General features: G+C 25.8%; 1 long non-coding RNA gene across 1 annotated transcript; it reads right to left on the bottom strand.

Moving 5' to 3' along the window:
* Nucleotides 1-668: 668 nt before the first annotated feature.
* Nucleotides 669-2,896, bottom strand: LOC126899440 (uncharacterized). The gene is made up of 3 exons (XR_007702592.1): nucleotides 2,748-2,896; nucleotides 1,833-1,859; nucleotides 669-694 (listed from the first exon to the last, which is right to left on the bottom strand). It is a non-coding gene; the product is annotated as an uncharacterized LOC126899440 (long non-coding RNA).
* Nucleotides 2,897-8,205: the final 5,309 nt, after the last annotated feature.

Genomic DNA, 8,205 nt, shown 5'->3' with positions numbered 1-8,205 from the left:
CCGGAACATTTTCAAAAATTGAGTTGAAAAAGATTAACTTATGTGCAAAAATTGTTTTTTTAAATCTGATTTTCAAATAATTTATATCAAATGAAAGAAAAATATCTAAGGTTTCAATATAAAAAAATTATTTTAATTTGATAACTTTTCAAAAAGTTATGGGAGTTTTAAGTATTAAAATATTTCATGTTAAACAGTGATTTGTATATAAAAATTACATTTTTCGTTAAATTCGACGGCTATTTTTCTATAGAAGAAAAGGTGTCGGGACAAATTTTTCTTTTTTTAACTTATAGTATTTATTGTAAGTTTTAATTTGACATATATTTAAAGCTTGGAGTATTTCTGGAACATTTTCAAAAATTAAGTTGAAAAAGTTCAACTTTGTAAAAAAAGTTACTATTTTAAATCCCTCCTTGTAAGCAAGTTAAATGTTAGATTTTCAAAAAAATGATATCATATGAAAGGAAAATATCTAAGGTTTCAATATAAAAATAATTATGTTGACTTGTTCATTTTTAAAAAAGTTATGGTTTTTAACAAAAAAGTTTTTAAGAAAAAAAAGGAAAATTTACGAATTAACAATAATGTAGAAATAGAATAATTAAGATTATTTGAAAGTTTTATGCTTGCAAAGGAAATATACAGATTTTATAATAAAAATTACCGTCGTCTACGTTTTCAAGTTTTTCATCTAAAATCGAACATAAGAACAATTAAGTTTTAGTAATATTATTAAAGTTATGTCTAATGATATAATTTTAAGTTTAACGCAAAGAAAGTTTATTTTTTTTATTTAAACTCATTTGAACAGTTAATTTAGTATAAATCAATAATATAATTTTAAACGGATGAGATTTTTTTTCTATTAGCTTCGGATGAGTAGCTAAGATTTATCGGGTGATAAAGATAAATATACAATTTTCGGGAAAAATTCTAAATTATTTCCAGCTAAAGCTCGTTTAATGTAATATATGATTAAAAACAGAAAAGCAATCCGGTGATTTTGATTATTCATAGTGGACTATGAATAATCAACCTCATAAACGTTGTATTTTTTGGTAGATTTGTTTAGTTTCACCGAGATTTTTTCGGTTTAATCTGGGGCACTTGGAAACACGTATAATATTACCTACTGTTTTTCTTTGTCATACTTGTACTATATATACTCTGTCTTACTCCTTAACTTACTGTTTGATTAACTAAATAATTTTAAATTCATAAGTGACGTGAAAAAAGTATCGAAGAGAAAGAGAGCATTTTTTTTAAATGTAGGGTCAAATCCTTAATAATTTGAGATTTAGTTCCCATCCGTAAATATAAATATAACCTTGGTTGACCTTTTTTCCGATTCGGCATATTAAATTGTTTTTCAATGTGTTAAATACACATCTAAACATTTTACGATAGTGAATTTAATCACTGTCTGATATTAATCAATACTTTACTGAATCTCTACAGTACTTTACTTTTATAAAATTTAATTTATAACTTAACATATTTATTTTTATTCTTATTGAGTTAATTTTTTAGTTAAATAGACCAAATCAAAATTAAAGCACTAAAATCTTTCTTTTTTGATAAAAGTAATAGTAATTATACAAATTACATTAATATAATTTCAGTAAAGGCGGACTGTATAATTCAGTAAACTTGTATGACTCAATATATCGAGGTTCCATTTTGTTCGAACTAGTTGTATACGTTATCTCTATTACAAAAATGATTTTTTTTTATCGAGAAAAATAGTAATATGAATAAAAGCAAAATAAAAATTCTAAATATTTTAATAGTGACTCTTTTTCTAATTTTAATACATTGATACAACTTACTTGTTATATCCATATATTTTCCTAATTCTGTAATTGAAAATTATTAATCAGAAACATATAATTATTTTAAATGTTTAAAACGTTATTATAATAGTAAAACTTTAAGAAACCAATTTTAAATTCGGAATCTTAAAATTTTCAATAACCAAAACCAGAATGGGTAGTCTATAGGGACTACCCACCTCAGTATTTTGTTTGGATTACATTATATTTATGAAGCTAAACTTATCAAGTTTAGCCTAATAAATATAATGTAATATTGCACAAAGAGGAAAAATGTTCAATTAGACCCCTTTTTAAATTTATAAAAGAGTAAACAAAATAGTTAACTATGAAGACGGCTATATTGGCAACATCCTTAATTTTCTAGTAGCTATTTTATATTTACCAAGTACGAATAATGCCAATTTTACTGGATTAAACGCACTACATAAATATGTATGTTGCCATTAAAAAAAAATAAAGTTAACTCCCCTATAAGATACAAGAGATGAATTAAAAAAATATTTTATAACAGATGATCGGAGATATATATGTAACTAACAAAAGTATAAATATATATATATATATATATATATATATATTATTTTAAGAGAAATTGAGTGATTAGTGTTAAAAGAATCACTCTGTATGTATATTTATGTACACATTAAAATATCCCCACGCGTAATTCAATATCATAATCATAAGTTAAATATATACACAAATATGATGTAACATTAGATATTTGTAAAAACCTAAATTATAGAAATGGTTCTTAATAAAAATCGTTATGACATCTCTGATATACTCGTCTATTAAACCTAGGTTTGTTTATATTATTATAAAATATTTTTGAACATTAAAAATTTAATATTTCAAAACATATAAAATAATTAAAACTATATTTTCTTTAAAAAATATTAATTGATTTACTTTGCCATAATCCTTTTGTCATGGTAGTGACTGACGGTTTTATAAAATAAAAACAAAAAAATAAACAATATGTGTGTAATAAACGCATTGTGTATAACTTTATAAATAACAATCAAAAGAATATACTTTAAGTTAAAAACGGGCTGATATCCAAAAATTAATGTCTATAATTTTGTCGTGTTCAAATGTTATTATATACGTTTATTCATCTATAAACAAATAAATATAATATACACACATGAAAAACATACTTTTACTAAAACTATTTTCAAAATATGAAATAATAGATTTTAATACCTATGTAGTAAAAGTCTACAATAAAGTTATTTTAATTATTAAAATAATGAGTAATTTCAAAAGACGCATTGAATATAAAATATAAATTGTATTATGATAAAAAAAACCCAGCATAGGGGAGTCACGGCACATTGGTGACGTAGCATAGTTGGGTTGGGTTGTGTTGGGTTGGGTTTTTGCTATTTCCTTATTAATATCCTGATTAAGATAAAGTATATTGAATGGATGATGTATATAAATACTACTTCTCATAAAAAAATTGTATTGATCCATACATTTTTTAAAAAGTTATAGCATTTTAAAGTAAAAAATTTAAAATATAAAATCGATAATTTTCACACAATAATAGCATTCGGTAGCCATTTTCACCGTGAAAACAAAATACAGTCCGAATTATTTTTTTCCATATAGAATTGTCAGACTTTCCGGAACACTTTCAAAAGTTAAGTTGAAAAAGTTAATTTTTTGTGAAAAAGTTGCCATTTTAAATTCCCCTCTGTGGGCAGGGGCGTTCATCGTTTCCGCCAAGCATCATTTCCACCAAATCTGATTAAGGTAAGTTTTTCGTTTACGCCAAACCGATAGTTTATACTTGTCTATAAGTAGAATCTTGAGAACCTTTGGTTAAAATATATGCCAAAATAACCCGATAATAATTATCTACTATTCATTTAATCGAACTTTTTACTATTTTTTTATTCTTATTAGATAGCAGTGCATTGATAATTGTGAATCATTTCATTCACATTTAATGATTCATTTTTTAAGGCGCATCCTTCAATTATTTTTTTTTTAATTTTAATGAAAAATATTTAGTCTTATAATACATTAAAATATATAGTTTTGATAATGCAGTCTCAAATAGCGTATGGAATAAAATTGAAATCCGTTTCAGAAAAACAAAAGAGACAAGTGATAAATTTAATAACAATGAAATTAGACGATTTGAATTTGTGGAATTAGTTTTCAACAACTATCGAAAAATTTATAGATCATAGATCTATTTTTTATTATATTATTACAGGTATTAGAAATTTTTTAAGCTTATTGTTAATGTTTGAATTTTATTTTAATGTTTTGATGACTTTTTATTTTCTTATAAACTATATTTTTATTATTCATTACAGATAAATATATACATACTTAAGATAATTATTTATTAGAATTTATTTACCTTAGGTAAAACGTCATATTTTCTTTATAAAGTTATGCCTATGTGATAAAATAAGAAATTATTCAAAACGACGTGACCATATTTAGAGATGGTTAAGGGGGTCAAAAATTCTTGGGAGCAAATGTCATTTAATAGTGATAGGACAAAAAATTACTTTATTTTGCCCATTAATATTAATACCTCACGCAAAAATCTTATATACAGGCCTGAACGTAACATTCAATAAACGCCAAACAATTTGGTACTGGCAACTATCTAACTTACCCGTATGCTAAAACCGATACTGGTTTATCGTGGTGACCCATGGATAAAACTAAATGGTTCTCAAATTTTTTAGTAGATAGACAGGTAGAAGATTAGTTTGGCGGAAACGACAAAGCGACCTTATTCAGGTTTAGCGGAAACGATACGTTCAATTTTGACGGAAACGATAATCTCCCTTGGGCAGGTAAAGGGTCATATTTATAAAAAAAATATATCAAATGATAGGTAAAGACATCAAGCATCTATAAAAAAATTATATTGATTTGTTCATTTTTAAGAAAGTTATGGCAGTTTTAAATTAAAAAAATTGAAAAAATGTCAAACATTAGAGATTTTTAAATTTGTAATTATTTTGGAGATTTCCCCCAATTACGGGAAACGAGGGGAATTTTTTAAATTTTTGAGGGTAATGTTTTCGACTAGATACGATTTGTGATCTTTTGACGTTTTGTTGAAAGAAATTGGTTCGGTGAGAGCTGAAAAAAGTGGTAACAGACACAAAAAAAAAAAACACATCATAGTAAAACTAATACCTTCTCAACTTCGCATCGAAACTAAAAAATTGTTTATGCTATTATAAAATGCCTGTTTTTAATAAATTAAAATTAATTAATAAATTAATAAAAAATATATTTGATAAATAGGCATTAACAAGTTAAGTAATGCTAGATAAAATATTTATTCCACTATTTTCAGACAATGCGAATATTCTGGGTTAAGTAAATAATGATAATAGCTCAAAATTTAAATTCCATAAATTAATTTCATAAGTATAGACCGAAAAGTAGATTAATTGCAAAATTTCTAGTCTAAGAATTTTTTTAATTTGCACTTTCAATGTTTTTTATTGTTATAGAAAAACAATACTTAGGTGAAATCTATTTTAAAATAGAGTGAGAAAATTAACTAAAAATTTGAGTGTCAAAGAAATGATTTGTAGATTTTACAATTCAAATAAGATAAATTTTGTTGAAATAAATAGAAATCTGTTAAAATATTCAGTTTACCAGGTGCTAGTTTAAAGTGAATAATTTATTGTTTTTTTTTTTTTTTAAAGTTGCTTTTTATTATTACTTATGAATATAAAATTTAAAAAAAACAGAATTTAAGGATGTTTTTACAATATTGTTATTTATTACAAGATTTTTTGTAATAACATAAAATAATGCATCTTTAAATATATTTTCGCAATAGTTTTAGTAAAAAAATGTTTTTAATGTAAAATGTTATATTTATGCACACTATTAAAATGAATCAAATAAAGTAGTTTAGTATAATTTATAAAATTAGCATTATAATAATTTTAATTAAAAACACAAGTTCAGATGAAATATATGATTTAAATGAAACGTCTTGAAAACGAATAACAAATTTATATATAACAAACTAGTAAATTCCGTCGTTAATAAGCAAATAAAAATTTTCCAACCTTGTCCAACAATTTCCCAGTAATAGCGTAACCTAATATTAATGTAAAAAAAAAATTTTAAATCTGAACACGCTAAATAATTTTGCCAAAAATACGTTTTTTTATCTGTCACCCTACTATGAGTATTTGAACTAACAAACGCCGTGTGCCAAACGTAACGGTGCAAAGTTCAGCAAGTGTCGCACGGCAGCCGTCGCCATTAACGCTGCTAACTTTCTGACGTCTTAAGATCATGCCGGACATCACGTCGCCGATGCCAGCCATTGTCGACTACATTATTGCGACGTATGTCTTGTCAACCGACTTCCCAGTAAAGATCTCAACCGGTCTCACATCATAGAAGAAAACCATTTGCTGACTTGATTTTTATTATATATATATATATATAATTCCCTTTTATTTCACTGTTAATTTAATTATTTAATTTACCGTTCGCTGGTGACAGCAGTAAATTCCCCACCCGGTTATCATAAATTGTCAATAGTGCAACAATTATAAAATTCCGCTTTGTTAAGAGGACGCCACACAGAACGTAAAACGTATTCAACGCTTCATGGATAGCGTTATTTTCCGTAATTGCGGCGATCACGCCCTCCGCCATTTAGAAGTAACCGCTGCGCGCAATCGTCGTTCGGAATCGCCGCTGTATCATTTGTAGATTAATTGTTCTGCGTCGCGTACCGTACAGTAACATTATTAACGTATCATTAGTAACATAATGTCATCGAGTATCTATCTATATTTTCGTTCCTTTAGGTGTAGTTACTCAAAAATAACGATTTCGAAGTACTCGGTACACCGGTACTTTTACTTTTTTTGTAATTTAGTACCTTCATTCCGACCCGTTACCAACACCTAACCAGTATTTATTGATCATGTAAACAGTCTTTAAGCGGTACGTTAGTAGATACAGTATCAATAGTAAATCCCTGAATATGTCTATGTCATTTACTCATCAGGTAATATCATAAAGGCGTGAAAGCTTTTTAAGGAAATAGAAGTTTATGTTGCTTTTGTAATTATCTACCATTTTCTTAGAATTAAACAATATCTATTGATTTGCAACGAAGCGATTCTTATTAAAGCGAAACTGTTAAATATCATCTATACTTGTCCCAGCTAGCCACCTTACTGTATTACCGTTTTTTAACTTCGTTGCGAAGCTCAGAAGGCATTAATTTTACTATGATGTGTTTTCTCTTTTATCGCCACTTTTTTTCAGCTTGCACCGGACCGATTTCTTTCAACAGTATGTCAAAATATCACAAATCGTATCTAGTCGAAGATATTACTCTCAAAAATTTTAAACATTTCCCTCGTTCCACGTAAATGGGGGAAATCTCCAAAAAAATTACAAATTTTAAAATCGATAATTTTCGAAATTTTTTCAATTTTTTTTACTTAAAACTGCCATAACTTTTTCAAAAATTAACAAATCAAAATTATTTTTTTTTATAAATGCTTGATGTCTTTACCGATCAAGTAGGTTGATGAAAGTGTTCCAGAAAGTCTGACCCTTTTATATATATTTTAAATTAAAGCTAATGTAATGTACTTTATTGTGGTAAAAAAAAAATTCGGACTTTAGATTGCTTTTATGGTGAAAACAGTCATCAAAGTTGATAAACAAAATACGATTTTTGTAAAAAAATTCTTTTTTATATTTTTAATTTTATTATGCTATAACTTTTTAAAAAATGTATGGATCATTACAATTTTTTCATTAGAAGTAGTATTTATATANATACAATTTTTTCATTAGAAGTATTATTTATATACATCTTTCATTGGATATACTTTTTTTTTAAATCAGACTATTTCCCTATATATGGGGGTGCTTCAAATATAAAAAATGCATATAGAAAGTAGAACTTTTTCAACTTAACTTTTGAAAGTGTTCCGGAAGGTCTGACACTTTTATATATATCTTAAATTAAAGCTAATGTAATATACTTTAATTTGAAAAAAAAAAATTTGACCTCTGGACTTGTCTTCGTGGTGAAAGTTGACATCAAAGTTAATAAAAAATTACGATTTTTGTAAAATAATTTTTTTTTATATTTTTAACTTAATAATGCTCTAACTTTTTCAAAAATGAACATATCAATATAATTTTTTTTTATATAGATGCTTGATGTCTTTACTTATCATTTGGTATATTTTTTTTGTAAATCTGACACTTAACCTGCCCATAGGGGGGGATTTAAAATGACAACTTTTTCACAAAAAATTTACTTTTTCAACATAACTTTTGAAAATGTTCCGGAAGGTCTGACACTTTTATATATATCTTA

Source organism: Daktulosphaira vitifoliae, unplaced genomic scaffold, assembly GCF_025091365.1.
Source record: "Daktulosphaira vitifoliae isolate Bord-2020 unplaced genomic scaffold, ASM2509136v1 Scaffold_1, whole genome shotgun sequence".
NCBI lineage: Eukaryota > Metazoa > Arthropoda > Insecta > Hemiptera > Phylloxeridae > Daktulosphaira > Daktulosphaira vitifoliae.
The sequence above is the reverse complement of the archived record's forward strand: the minus strand, read 5'-3'. Positions and strand labels throughout refer to the sequence as shown.